Source organism: Capricornis sumatraensis, chromosome 13, assembly GCF_032405125.1.
Source record: "Capricornis sumatraensis isolate serow.1 chromosome 13, serow.2, whole genome shotgun sequence".
Lineage (NCBI taxonomy): Eukaryota > Metazoa > Chordata > Mammalia > Artiodactyla > Bovidae > Capricornis > Capricornis sumatraensis.
The window spans coordinates 82,963,711-82,976,784 of record NC_091081.1 but is presented as its reverse complement, the minus strand read 5'-3'; the positions used below and the strand labels follow the sequence as shown (position 1 = coordinate 82,976,784).

The 13,074-nt window shown below is 47.2% G+C and overlaps 1 pseudogene; it reads left to right on the top strand.

The window, feature by feature from the left end:
• Nucleotides 1–873: 873 nt before the first annotated feature.
• On the top strand, nt 874–6,030 carry LOC138089598 (small ribosomal subunit protein uS11-like; annotated as a pseudogene).
• The last annotated feature ends 7,044 nt before the right edge of the window (nt 6,031–13,074 follow it).

Genomic DNA, 13,074 nt, shown 5'->3' with positions numbered 1-13,074 from the left:
AAGGTGAACGGTGTCAGATTTGTGATCTCCGAAGAAGAAGATTTAGCTTTGGGACCAGTGACCCATCTTGACCACTCAAGAGCTTTTGTACAGCAGAATATTACTAAAGTATAAAAAGGTACAGAGAAAGCGTCTGACATAGACATCAGAAGGGGGACGGAGGGTGCCCCCTGCTAGTCTTTAGCAAGCTGTTTTATGTCTGTTAGAAAGCTGTTAATCAGATAAGAGAGACACCTCAAGGCTGATGAGTTTCAGCAGACCCCTATCCCACAATGTGCATTTTTGAGATAGGATAGCATGACGTGTGTCATCCCCCAGCTGTAAAACAATTGATGGGAATACTGGTTTGTTGAGCTATTATCAGCCCAAGGTTTGAGAAAAGAAAAAAAGTTAGTCTTAGGTGGAACCATTTTGAAGAAAGGTAAATTCCAAAGCAAATACAGAGTTTCATTAACACAGCTTAAGAAAAACATTTCCATAGAGAAACCTCCTTTTAATTTTGTATGGCGAAGAGAAAAAAATCTGGCACTTGTAGTTTGTTTCATCCTGCTGCTTAAGGGAGAGATAAAAAAATGTCTGACACTTGCAGCCTATTTTCCTCTGTTTGGAGACCCTTGGCCTTCCTGCCTGTGGGTTTATTTTGTAATTAGAAGTGAAAGTCCTCTTCCTTTAGGCCAGGCATGATGTCCCTCAGTTTCTTAGGCCTGTCACGCTCTCCACGTGGATGAAGCCCTTCGTAGACAAAAGAAAGGGTCAAAGGGCTTAAACACCGGGTGGGGGAAGTTCTCTCCATTTGCAGGGAAGAGGGAGGAGTAATTCCATAACAAATATCCATCCAGAGAAAGAAGACAGTGGCACATGATTTGGCTCAAGATGGCTTCCCAGGTGGTGCTGATGGTCAAGAACCCTCCTGCCAATGCTGGTAGACGTAAGGGACAGTTTCGATCCCTGCATCAGGAAGATCCCCTGGAGGAGGGCATGGCAACACACTTCAGTATTCTTGCCTGGAGAATCCTTGGACAGAGGAGCCTGGCAGGCTGCAGTTAGTCCATGGGGTCCCACAGAGTTGGACACAACCGAAGCAAGTCAGCATGCATGCGTGGAAAAAGCCATAACATCAGCAAGCAAAGCCTGACTTTATTTCCTGTATAACTGGATGCAACTTAGATGTAAATTAGTGGTGACTTCTGCAGAGTCTTAATGTGAGTCAATAGAACCTGGTTCAATTCATCTTCACCGGGGCCACCTTTGTCTTGGTTTTCCGGGGGTCCTGGTTTTGTCTTGGTTTTCCTGGGGTCCTGGAGAGAGGAGATGGTCTGAGGACAGGATGCGTGTGCCAGAGTGTTTTCCACGAACAGTTTCGTAGCTGGAAACAGATGTGCCAGGTGGCTGGCTGGCCAACAGCATAATGTAGAAAGCATTAGAATATAGATCCTTCCAAGCAGGGTTAGCTTGACTACTTGGTTCTCAGGAGCGTCTCTCGTGCCTTCAAAACAGAGAGGAAACCAGCCTTTTCCTGGTCCAGGTTCTGTGGGCTTAAGTCGGCTTTGGCTTCCGGCACTCTGTGCTTTGGGGCTGGCCTTGCCACATCCCTCGTCTTGCTTGGTCTCTTCGAGAGCAGCCACTTAAAACCGCGGACAGGAGCTTAGCATCTTGGCAGCTCCCATGGAGAAACCATGTATAGCGTCCACGGGAGCTGGAAGACCTGAGTTATTTCCCGTTCGCCTCGTGACTGGAGTGGTTTCCAAACGGGTGTGTGGCAGAGACGGGAGAGGCTGGCGCCCATCGACTCCAGCCCTGGAAATAACAGGGTTGCAGTCCCCCAGGATTTATGGGGGGATCTGGTAGTATCTGAGACCTGGAACCTCATTCAGATGGATTCACAGGCTACAAACAAGTCATGCTGGAAGGGGATTGTATCTGGCCACATCTCTGTCATTTGTAACTTTTTAAGCCTGATGTCTTTGGCTTAGAGACCATGAATTATGGAACTGTAGTGATTTCAGACCTTAGAGACCATCCACTTGAACCTTGCTCTTTTATGGAGGAGAAATTGAGGAAGTGAGATGTTAAATGAGTTTCCTAAGGTCAGTTACAGAAATGGGGCTGGAACTCGGCTCTCACATCCTTTCTGCAGCATCACTCAAAGTTCCCTGATTGTCCTTCCCTGCCCTCCTTTTTTGCACCAACACACATGATGTGTTTTCTCATGTTCTCCATGGAGACCTTTGCATCAGAAAGCAGGCACCGCCCCCGCCCCACCACAGCCCCATCCTGACTGAGCCTTTCTATAATCTGGTACATATTTCCTACAAAGGAGTACAAAAACCAGGGTGTAGAAACAAGATACAACACATGTTTAGAGATTACCAGCTCTGAGAAGGCTTAACCTGGAAACTGTGAGTCGTTTAGAACATGGGTCCCCAACCCCAGGGTCATAGACCCGTCTGTGGCCCATTAGGAAATGGGCCACATGACAGGAAGTGAGCAGCAGGCAAACCCAAATCTATCCCCTCATCCCCGTCCATGGAAAAACTGTCTTCCACGAAACCAATCCCTGGTGTCAAAAAAGCTGGAGACCGCTGGTTTAGAGAAAACACGAGTTAAACCACAGAGGTGTATGCTTTCCAGGTAACACAGTCACTCGTCTTGTCCTGCAAGTTGGAGGATGTGATTTTTGTGCCTCACGTGCTGTCTGCATCTCCTGGGCCTCCCCACCTGTCCTCTAGCCCCCAAACACAAGAAGCAAATTTCTGTAATTTACTAACCTTTCTATTTCAAGGGGCTTCCCTGATCTCTCAGTTGGTAAAGAATCCATCTGTAATGCAGGAGACCCCAGTTCGATTCTTGGGTTGGGAAGATCTGCTGGAGAAGGGATAGGCTACCCACTCCAGTATTCTTGGGCTTCCCTTGTGGCTCAGCTGGTAAAGAATCTGCCTGCAATGTGGGAGACCTGGGTTCGATCCCTGGATTAGGAAGATCCCCTGGAGAAGGGAAAGGCTACCCACTCCAGTATTCTGGCCTGGAGAATTCCACAGACTGTATTATAGAGTCACAAAAAGTCGGACACGACTGAACGACTTCCACTTTTCTCTTTCAAATTGAGATTCTGATTTGTATTGGAACATGGCTCAACCATCAGCCTGCTCTTACTCTCTGCTGGTGAGGCTCTATGCCCCCTCTGAAGGGGTGCTGGGGCCTCACCGAGTGGCCCCGGGCTTGCAGGTTCCTCTCCTGTGGATCCAGCTGTTTTATCGGACAGTGTTTCCTCAGCCTTCCCAGCTTCTTCCTGTCTTTTCTGTTGGAGTGGTAAACAGTCCTTTTCTTCCCTAAACACTACTTTACTGCTGATTCCTGGGTTTTGTTTTAACCGCTTTGAACAAGTGAGATGGAATCCCACCTGGCCCCGGGTTTGGATCCTAAGACTGCTGATGCCACACTCACAGCAGGAGGGTGTGTGTGGAAAGGTTATTGCCCACATAATCAGGCATTTGGGAAAAGCACAATAGGCTTCTCAGGCTGGTCCAGACAAGTCTTGAGAGAGCAAGGAAGAGACTGGCCTGGGGCTTCTTGGGGCGGGGCTGAGTTGAGGGTCCAGGCATGGGAAAAGCTTCCATGGTTGGACTGTCCCTCTGGGCCGAAAGAGGGCGCACTCAGGCTTTTTTGCTCCATGTGGTGGAGGGGTTGGCCGGAAGGATGAGGCTTAGAAGCTGTCAGCAGTCAAACATCAACAAACGGAGCTCTTTCTTATGGGATTATTTTGGATTTAAGAACAGTTGTTCAAAATATGGAAACATTTTTGTCATGTCACACAGGATTCACTTCTGCTTGATTAATAACCAAATTCCAGGGCTCACAAGTCGCAGAGTAACAAAGCCAGCCACGCACAGTCCCCTCACTTCCTAATATCTGAGTAAACGAAACCATCGGCCAGTGACTCCACAACGTTCTCTGTTTAGCTATGAGCTTCAAGTAACTGGGCTTCCCTGGTGGCTCACTGGGTAAAGAATCCGCCTGCAATGCAGGAGACCTGAATTCGATCCTTGGGTTGGGAAGATCCCTTGGAGAAGAGAATGGCTACTCACTGCAGTATTCTTGCCTAGAGAATCCCATGGACAGAGGAGCCTGGTGGGCTCCAGTCATTGGGTCACAAAGAGTCAGGCACGACTGAGCGATTAACACTTTCACTTTTCTTCACATCAAGTAATTACTCTCTGGCAACATATTGGTGATTAAACTAGCCTTTATCATTTTTTTAAAAATCACTTTCTCATTCAAAGTTTCAGCTGACCTACTCATGATGAAATTCAAATTAAGGACTTCCCTGATGGTTCAGCGGTTAAGAATCTGCCTGCCAGTGCGGGGGACACAGGTTCCATCCCTGCTCGGGCAGCTAAGCTCTGTGCCGCGACTACTGAGCCGGCACCCTAGAGCCTGTGAACCGCAGGCTCTGACCCTAGAGTTTGTGCTCCACAGCAAGAGAAGCCACTGGAGTGAGAGACCCCGAGCGCCACAGCGCCGCAACTGGAGAAACCTATGCCCGGCAACGAAGAACCAGTGCAGCCAAAAATACATAAACAAACATGAAAAAGAAGAAATTAAAATGAAGATCCCCATGCCACTAATTTCCAAATCCACACGTCTAGTCCTGACTTCTCCCCCGAGACCCAGACGTGCAGATTGAAGAGTTTCCTTGATAGCGCCGCAGGTGCATCTCAAAGGCATCTCAAGTTGAACATGCTCCAAAGACAGCTACAGATTTGTTCTCCAAACTCGATCCTTCTCTTAACTTTCCCATCGCGTAAACGGCCACACCATCTTCCTACTTTTGTCATCTGAAATTCTAGAAGGCACTCCCGATGGCCCTCTTGCTCTCACTCTCCCTAAGTCTTGTGGGTAGATTTACAAAATCTCCCCTCGTACCCCCCATTCCTTGTCCAAGCACTGCAGCTGCCTGTCTCCTGTCTGGACACGGCAGGAGCCCCACAGAGCCCCTCACTTCTTCCCGTGCCCCTGCCCACTGGGTCCCCCTAAAAGATAATTGAAGTCCCAACCCCTGGGAACTGGAAATCTGCCCTTATGTTGAAATAGGATCTTTGCAGTTGCAATCAAGTGAAAATGAAATCACTAGCGTTAGCCCTAATCCTACCTGGCTGGCGTCCTTGTGAGCAGAAGAGACATGGAAACACACACACACAGGGAAGATGGCCACGTGAGGATGGAGGCAGAGACTGTGACGCTGCTGCCATGAACCCAGGCCTGATACCGACTGAGTTCTTGGCCTTCCCCAGTCAGTAGAAATTGACTAGAGGCGGTGGCTCAGTGGTAAAGAACCCACCTGCCTGTGCAAGAGACCTAGGTTCAATCCCTGGTCCAGAGAGATCCCCTGGAGAAGGAAATGGCAACCCACTCCAGTATTCTTGCCTAGGAAATCCTTATGGACAGAGGAGTCTGGTGGGCTACCATCCACAGGGTCTCAAAGAATCAGACATGACTTAGTGACTAAACAACAACAACAAAAGGCCAGACAAGAAATTCAAGCAAGCTCTCTTTCTGGTGGTGGAGTGTGGAGAAGACATGCAGAAATAACAGCTCTCAAGGGGAAAGAAAAGAAGGAAGAGAAGGTCATCAGCCTTGGCCTTTAGGTGGCTGAAGGAGAAAATGTATTTGGTGTGTGCTACATCTTTGCACACTTCAGTGACACTTTTGTCCATGTCACTGATCTTTCTGGCAAGGAAACCATCTGTTGTATAACTGGTGGGATGAAGGGCTGATTGAGATGAGTCCTTGCCATATGCTGCCATGTTGGCTGCCCAGGATGTAGCCCAGCAATGCAAGGAGCTGGGCATCACTGCCCTCCACATCAAACTCCAGGTCGGAAATACCACCAAGACTCCTGAACCAGGGGCCCAGTTAGCGCTTGGAGCCCTCGCTCGCTCAGGGATGGAGATTGGGTGGATTGAGGATGTCATGCCCAACCCCTCTGACAGCACCTGCGGTAAGGGGGGTCACCGTGGTCACTATCTGTGAACTGGATTCCTCAAGTTATTGTTTTGTGTTAATAAATTGTCTAGATGTTAAAAAAATGAATAAAAATTCAGGCAAGGCTTTATTGGGGCTCCTGTGCTGGCTACAAGAAGAAGCAAAAACAGGTAACACGTTTACTTGCTCCCTCCCATGGGATGGGGAGGGCAAATGTGTTCCTTTATATCGTCCCTTATACAGGGTGAGGGCAGGGGTGTGTTTAGGGTCGGGCTGGAGGAGTGGCCTGGGTGGTCTGCCCACCCCTTTGTGGTGTTGAGTGCAGGGGGGCATGTGTACCCTGCTTTTGCTCCCAACACCGAGGTTTTGCTCCCAGCTCCTCAGAAAGGGCAGCTGGATTTTTTGGGCATCTTTTGGTCCAGAATTTGCCCCAACTGGGCATGCACATAGTTATTTTTAGTCCCTTGTAGTTTCTTTGTATTCTGTATTTCAAGGAGAGGTGTGTCCAGGTGCAAGCTTTGCAGCACTGCAGCAAAGGGGCCTAGGTCCCAGTCTGTCTCTGGAAACCCTGGGGCCACCAGGAGCTGGAAGAGGCAAGGAAGCCTCCTCCTCTAGAGACTTTGGAGGGAACAAGACCTCTCAACACCTTGATTTTGCACTTCTGACCTCCAGAACTGTGAGACAGTTGTTTTAGATTTCTGTTGTTTTAACCCTCCCCACCTCCCTCCAGTTTGTGGTACTTTGTTACAGCATCCTGTAGCAGCTAATACAGACCCTACAACCACTGTTTTTGCACAACGGCCAGAGGAATCTTTGCAGTTTCTTTCAGATCGTGCCCTTTCTCTGCATAAAAACCTACTGATTTTCCTCTGAATTTAGAATGTAATTCAAGTTATTTTCCAGGCCAGTGAGACCTTATGCATCAGGGCCTGATGGTTTCTGGGCTCACCTCCTCCTCCTCCCCCTACTCCATTCCTCCTGTTTGTGTCTGGAACATGTTTTTCTGGCTCTTTCCATTCGCTGGGCCCATGGTTCTGAGGGATGAGCTGGAGTCACTAACTTTGCCCTAAGTATCGCCCTGTTTCATTTCCTCCAGATCACGCATCCCGGTGTGGCATTTCTGTTCTACATTGTCATTGGTCCCCGTCCCTCCGTGGTGAAGGTCATGAGGTCTGAGCTTGCCTGTGCAGCCATGTCTCGAGTCCAGAAAAGTGCTGGGCATGGCTAGGAGCTTCATATACATTTGGTGAGTGGATGTCTGATATATGCAAATGTAAGATGTGTTTTGCTTGAAATTTGATTTCCAGTAAATAAAAATACACTTTCTATTTACTGGGCTTCCCTGGTGGCTCAGAGGGTAAAGTGTCTGCCTGCAATGTGGGAGACCAGGATTCGATCTCTGGGTTGGGAAGAGCCCCTGGAGAAGGAAATGGCAATTCTCCAGTATTCTTGCCTGGAGAATCCCATGGATGGAGGAGCCTGGTAGGCTACAGTCCATGGGGTCACCAAGAGTCGAACACAACTGAGCGACTTCACTTTCTTTCTTTTTCTATTTATTGAATGTTTTCTTTTTGGCTGTGCTGGGTCTTCACTGCGGTGCGTACGCTGGCTTTCTCTAGTTGTGGCACATGGGCTTGGTTGCCCCTTGGCATGTGAGATCTTAGTTCCCTGCCCAAGGACTGAACCCATGTTTCCTGCATTGGAAGGCAGATTCTTAACCATTGGACTGCCAGGGAAGTCCCTGTATTTACTGAATTTATCGACATTCCCTTAAGTGCATTTGTGTAAGTGGAATGCACACTTTTCCTCAGTTAATCTCTCTTGTTTCTTAATCTAGAAAGAGCAGTCAAGCCTTAGCCAAGAGAGGCCGAGAGGGTCTCAACATGCCTGACGACTGAGAAACCACCTGTTGGCATGCAGCCAGGGCGTCTTGGCCTGCGCGAGGCTCTTCTCACCCTTCTCAAGGCTCATCCCGTGTGACTCCAAGGTGAACTACTGCTGAACCAAGCCAGCATGACAAAGTGTAACAGCTGGTGCACGTAGGTGAGGGGATAGGGATAGTCATTGCGGCATTCTGTCATCTTATTCCAAGCTTGAAAATGTTAAAATAAAAAGTAGGGGGAAAACATCACAGAAGATGCTGTTTGATTTCAAATTGCCTTTAGAAAAACTTTGTGTAAGACTGATTAATCAGAAAATTGACTGAAAAATACCTGGTTCATTTAGGAGTATAATGCATCTGATGGCCAATATGTCTATTTTATGTATTTTTAAGATCAGTCGGGACTTTCCCGGTGGCTCAGCGGTAAAGAATCCACCTGCAATGCAGGAGATGCAGGATACCTGGGTTCCATCCCTGGGTTGGGAAGATCCCCTGGAGAAGGGCATAGAAATCCACTCCAGGATTCTTGCCTGGAGAATTCCATGGACAGAGAAGGGCTACAGTCCATAGGGTCGCAAAGAGTCAGACACGACTGAAGCGACTGAGCACACACAGGCAAGGTCAGGCCTTTGCAACACATGAGGGCAAAATCAGCATGCCACGGTAGGTCTTATTTCTGCGGTGGAATCTCGAGTTGTAGTTATCATGGGTGAATGGCCTTCTGTGATGTCCCCCAGGGACCCTCACCCATCAGAGCCTTTCACAAGGGACCAGCTTCTGGGGGGCTTCACGTGTGTTTCCAGCTGCTCCTCCTGGAACTATGTCAGCTGACCCCAGACCTGTGAGTCAGGACTTCTCTGTTTGTGTTTAAGCTCTGTCCCACTTTCAGGAAGCTATCAGGCCTTTGATTCTCTTTGGAGAACTGAAATGAAGAGTCAACTTCTAGAATCCTATTGTGGAATACAGCAAAAGCAGTTCTAAGAGGGAAGTTAATCAGACTTGTGGTTGCCAAGGGGATGGGGAAGGAGGAGGGTTGGATTGGGAGTTTGGGGGTTAGCAGATGCAAACTATTATATACAGGATGGATACACAACAAGGTCCTACTGTATACCACAGGGAACTCGATTCAATATCCTGTGATAAACCACAAAGTAAAAGATTATAAAAGAGAAGGTATATATATGTATAACTGGATCACTTTGCAGTACAGCAGAGATTAGCACAACATTGTAAATCAACTATACTTCAATAAAGTAAATTTAAAAAATAAAAGAAAGAGGAAATTCCTCAGGAAAAAAGAAAAATCTCCAATAGCAACCTAACGTTATACCTCAAGAGACTAGAAAAAGAAGAACAAAGTCCAAAGTTAGTCGCCGGAAGGGAACAACAAAGGTTACACCGGAAATAAATGAAACAGAGAACTAAACAGACAAAATGAAATCAAGAGCTGGTTCTTTGAAAAGATAAACAAAATTGACAAATCTTTAGCTGGAATCACCCAGATTTTTCTTAAATGTGGTGAGAATTAACAAAATTTCTCTTGGAAGATGTGAAATGATCTAAAAAGTAAGCAATGCGTCGATAATGGAAGGATATGACAGCAGTAGCTCGAAAAGATTGATGCTCATTCATCTTAAGGACTTTCTGTGGCAAATATGATAGTTGGTCTTTTGTCCTAGCAGACTAAATAAAAAGAGGGGACAAAAAATAGTTACATAAGCTATAACAGGGAGAGCTGAGGTTCAAAGTTATTATTTTGGATTTTGCACATTGAATCACTTGATGAATTGGTTTGATTCTGTCCATCATCTCTTAATGGTAGACAGTTTTTCCAAAGAGTGACAGGATGGGGTTTGCCAGGCTGGGAGAGTCACTGTCTTGGAGGTCTCTGGGGTGCAGGGGAATACGCAGAACCAGAATATATGTTATTCACAGAATAACTTGACCCTTCACATTTGCTGACTGCACTGCAACGTCTTTCAGTTACCCAGCTCCCTGAGGACTTGGTCTTCCCCCTTCCCTTCATCTTCCACTTCTGCCTTCCCCACACGCCTGCTAGGACCCCTGCTGCCTTCTGCCCAGGGGCATTGGTGGGGAGGCCCAGGCTCCATTTCCACTCCTGTCAGGGCCTGCCTGTGGCCCCAGGAGGGTCAGAGTCAAGTGCAGGCCCCACGGCATCTGGGGCAGAGCAAGATGGTGGTTGTCCTGTCATAGGCTGGCTGTTATCTGGCTTTGGCAGGGGCCTTTCACCTGCTCCTGGTCCAGGGGCCCAGCACATCCTGTGCAGAGGTTGCAGTTCCTTGGGGTCATCCATTCCTTGTGTGTTGGTGTGATGGGCCCAAGGGAAGGGGAGTTTCACTTCCCCACCCCGTCGGGCTGTGCATTTTCATTTTGCATTGACTTTGGCAAATTACATCACTGACCCTGTATGCCAGGACCCAGGGCAGCAGCGAAGCAGCAGAGGAGATGAGGTAAGGGTATATTCTTCCCATTAATTCCATCGCTGGTTGGTTCTGGTATCAGGCTACGGAACTTTCCATTAAGAAACTTTTTCAATATTTTTCAGATTTCAAGCTTTTATTCACATAATTTTTCTGTTCTGAAATGTCTTCTCTTAGCCTGTAAGATTTTCCAACTTTTCCTTATTTTTAAAGGTCCAAATCCAGATTGATCTCTCTCACAAGACTCCTGGCCCACTCTGGACAACCTTGCAGGTTCTCGGTGCTGAACTCAGGCTGTGTCTTTCTGAGTGTTATTTATGAATTAAACATAGATTTCTGATTGTTCAGCCTGTGTTCATTGTTTGGCCTTCTTATTGAACTTTTCAGGTGCTTGTGATTTGTTTACATGACTCTTCTTAATACAGTCTCCTGCAAAATGTGATAGATGCATGCACACATATTTGGTGAATGAATGACACCCTCAGTGTGTGATGGCATTTTTGAAAGTAAGGGAACAATTAAGGCCATACTTTTTAAAGACATTGTTGTTTGGTCAAAATCAAACTTCTAAATCCAGTGATTTCAAATGACCAAGTAGAGAAAAAGTAATGATGAACTAGAAATTGACAATGAAGAAAGCAATTTTTCAGCCAGAAGACAGTGGTTTTTACAGCAGTGGATTCATTTAATTTGAAGTCTGTCTTTGACAATCACGAGGTTAAGGACAGGGAAGCCTGACATACTGCAGTCCATGGGGTCACAAAGAGTTGGACACAACTGAGCGACTGGACAACTGATTCCTCTATCTATGAATGATTAGATGAAATTCTCACTGCAGCATGAGCGTGTATATCTTTCCAGACCCACAAATTACGTTCTGTACCCCAACCAGGAGGTTAAGGAAAATTCTGGGGATTCCGGCAATGCTGCCTCAGTCCTGCTCAGCTTTTGAGAGGTCCTCCCAGGCGGGCGCTAAGGTATTGGGGCTGCTAGTGGTTGTTGTTGTTGTTTTCAGATAGTCTTACTTTTATTTTCAAAAGAAATTTTACCTGAAACATTTAAGGTAGACAGCAGCATTACTTAGCATTTATGGATTTATCATTTTAGAACTTCACACTTTAGTGTTTGCTTATTAGAGGGTCTCAGTTAATATACTGATACCATGAAGCTCTTCCGTGGGGCTGCTCTTCGCCTTCAGGTTTGTTGAATTTTCCTCCCAACTTTGGTGGTTTCCTGGGTTTCCTGAGTCACCACAGCTCCGGCTGAGGGATCTTCCATCCGGTGAGGCACCTGGGGCTCACAGGGCTTCATTTCAACAGAAGATGCTCCTTTTCTGTTTTCGTCCAATGACCAAAGTGAACACATGGGCTGTTAGCTTCATTTTCGGAGGAGTTTTCACGTCAGGCTTTAAAACGCACGAATGACGTCAGCACGTCGGCGCTTCCATCGAACATGGACGTTTGAGTCCAGCAGTGTTCTTGTTTTCTCCCTTGGCGGGGCTGGGTAGAGAGCTGTGGAGGTGCCTTCCTCCGGGGAATTCCAGAACAGAGGCTTTGCATTCTCTGAAAAGGTCTCTGTTCTTCCTTAAAATGTTCACAGAGTCTCAGGCCAGAAAACAAAACAAGACGGCTTTATTAGTCACCCGACAATGGGAGAGGAAAGCCACCCACTTCTCCATGCTTCCTTTCAAAGTAACCTCAGCGACCCTGACAGATTCATGGAACTAATTAGAAACAACAGTAAGGAAGCCGCGGGAGGGGCGATTTTGTCTCTAGACAACATTTCAGAACTTCTCTGAGGAGCCTCTGCTGCCTCAGACCCCGCTCCCTGCCCGCCTCCCGCCCACCACCAGGCAAACCCTCCTGAGAGGGGCTCAGACCACCTCCCCCTTGTTGAATCCACCATCGATTTAGGCATTCCCGGGTCCCACATACCCGCTTGACAGGCTGTCACTCTACCCAGGCCTCAGTAGGGGTCTGAGCTCAGTCAAGCCCTGCAGCCCCCTAAGCTTTCGCCCTGACCACAGGGTTGAGGGTGGTGAGCCCCTCAAAGCAGAGGTCACGACCTGTGAAGAAAGGGAAGAGATGGAAACCTAGCTCTCAAGTGCCTGCTTAGAGCCAGGCACTGTGCTGGGAGGAATCTTAATTGTTGTTCTTTAGTCACTAAGTCATGCCTGACTCTTCGCGATCCCATGGACTATAGCCCACCAGGCTCTTCTGTCCACGGGATTTTCCTGTGTAATATCATTTTACCATGTCAGTGGCCCTTCATTTATATAGAAGGAGAGAAACAGAGTCAGAAAGATTAAAAATGTATAGAAGATTGCATTCCAGTTATCTCCAAAGTTGGGTGGGTCTGCTCTAGGGAAGGTGCCAAATTAAATCTCGTTGATTAACCACTAACTACCTGAAAGTGAAAGTCACTCAATTGTGTCCAGCTGTTTGCAACCCATACTCCATGGAATCCTCCAGGCCGGAATACTGCAGCCTTTCCCTTCTCCAGTGGATCTTCCCGACCCAGGAATTGAAGCTGGGTCTCCTGAATTGCAGGCAGATTCTTTACCAACTGAGCTATGAGGAAAGTATGAGTGCCCTCCAACTGGCCAGTTTCTAGCTTAAATTGTGGCAGGAAAATTATTTGGAAAAAAAAATGGCATTAACTTCCACATGACCACATTAAGTCTCTGTGAATTAATGACTAAAAATAGTTTTGTATGCTCACATAGGATTCCAAGTTTATGTCAAGAATTATTCAAATACAGGAAAAGTA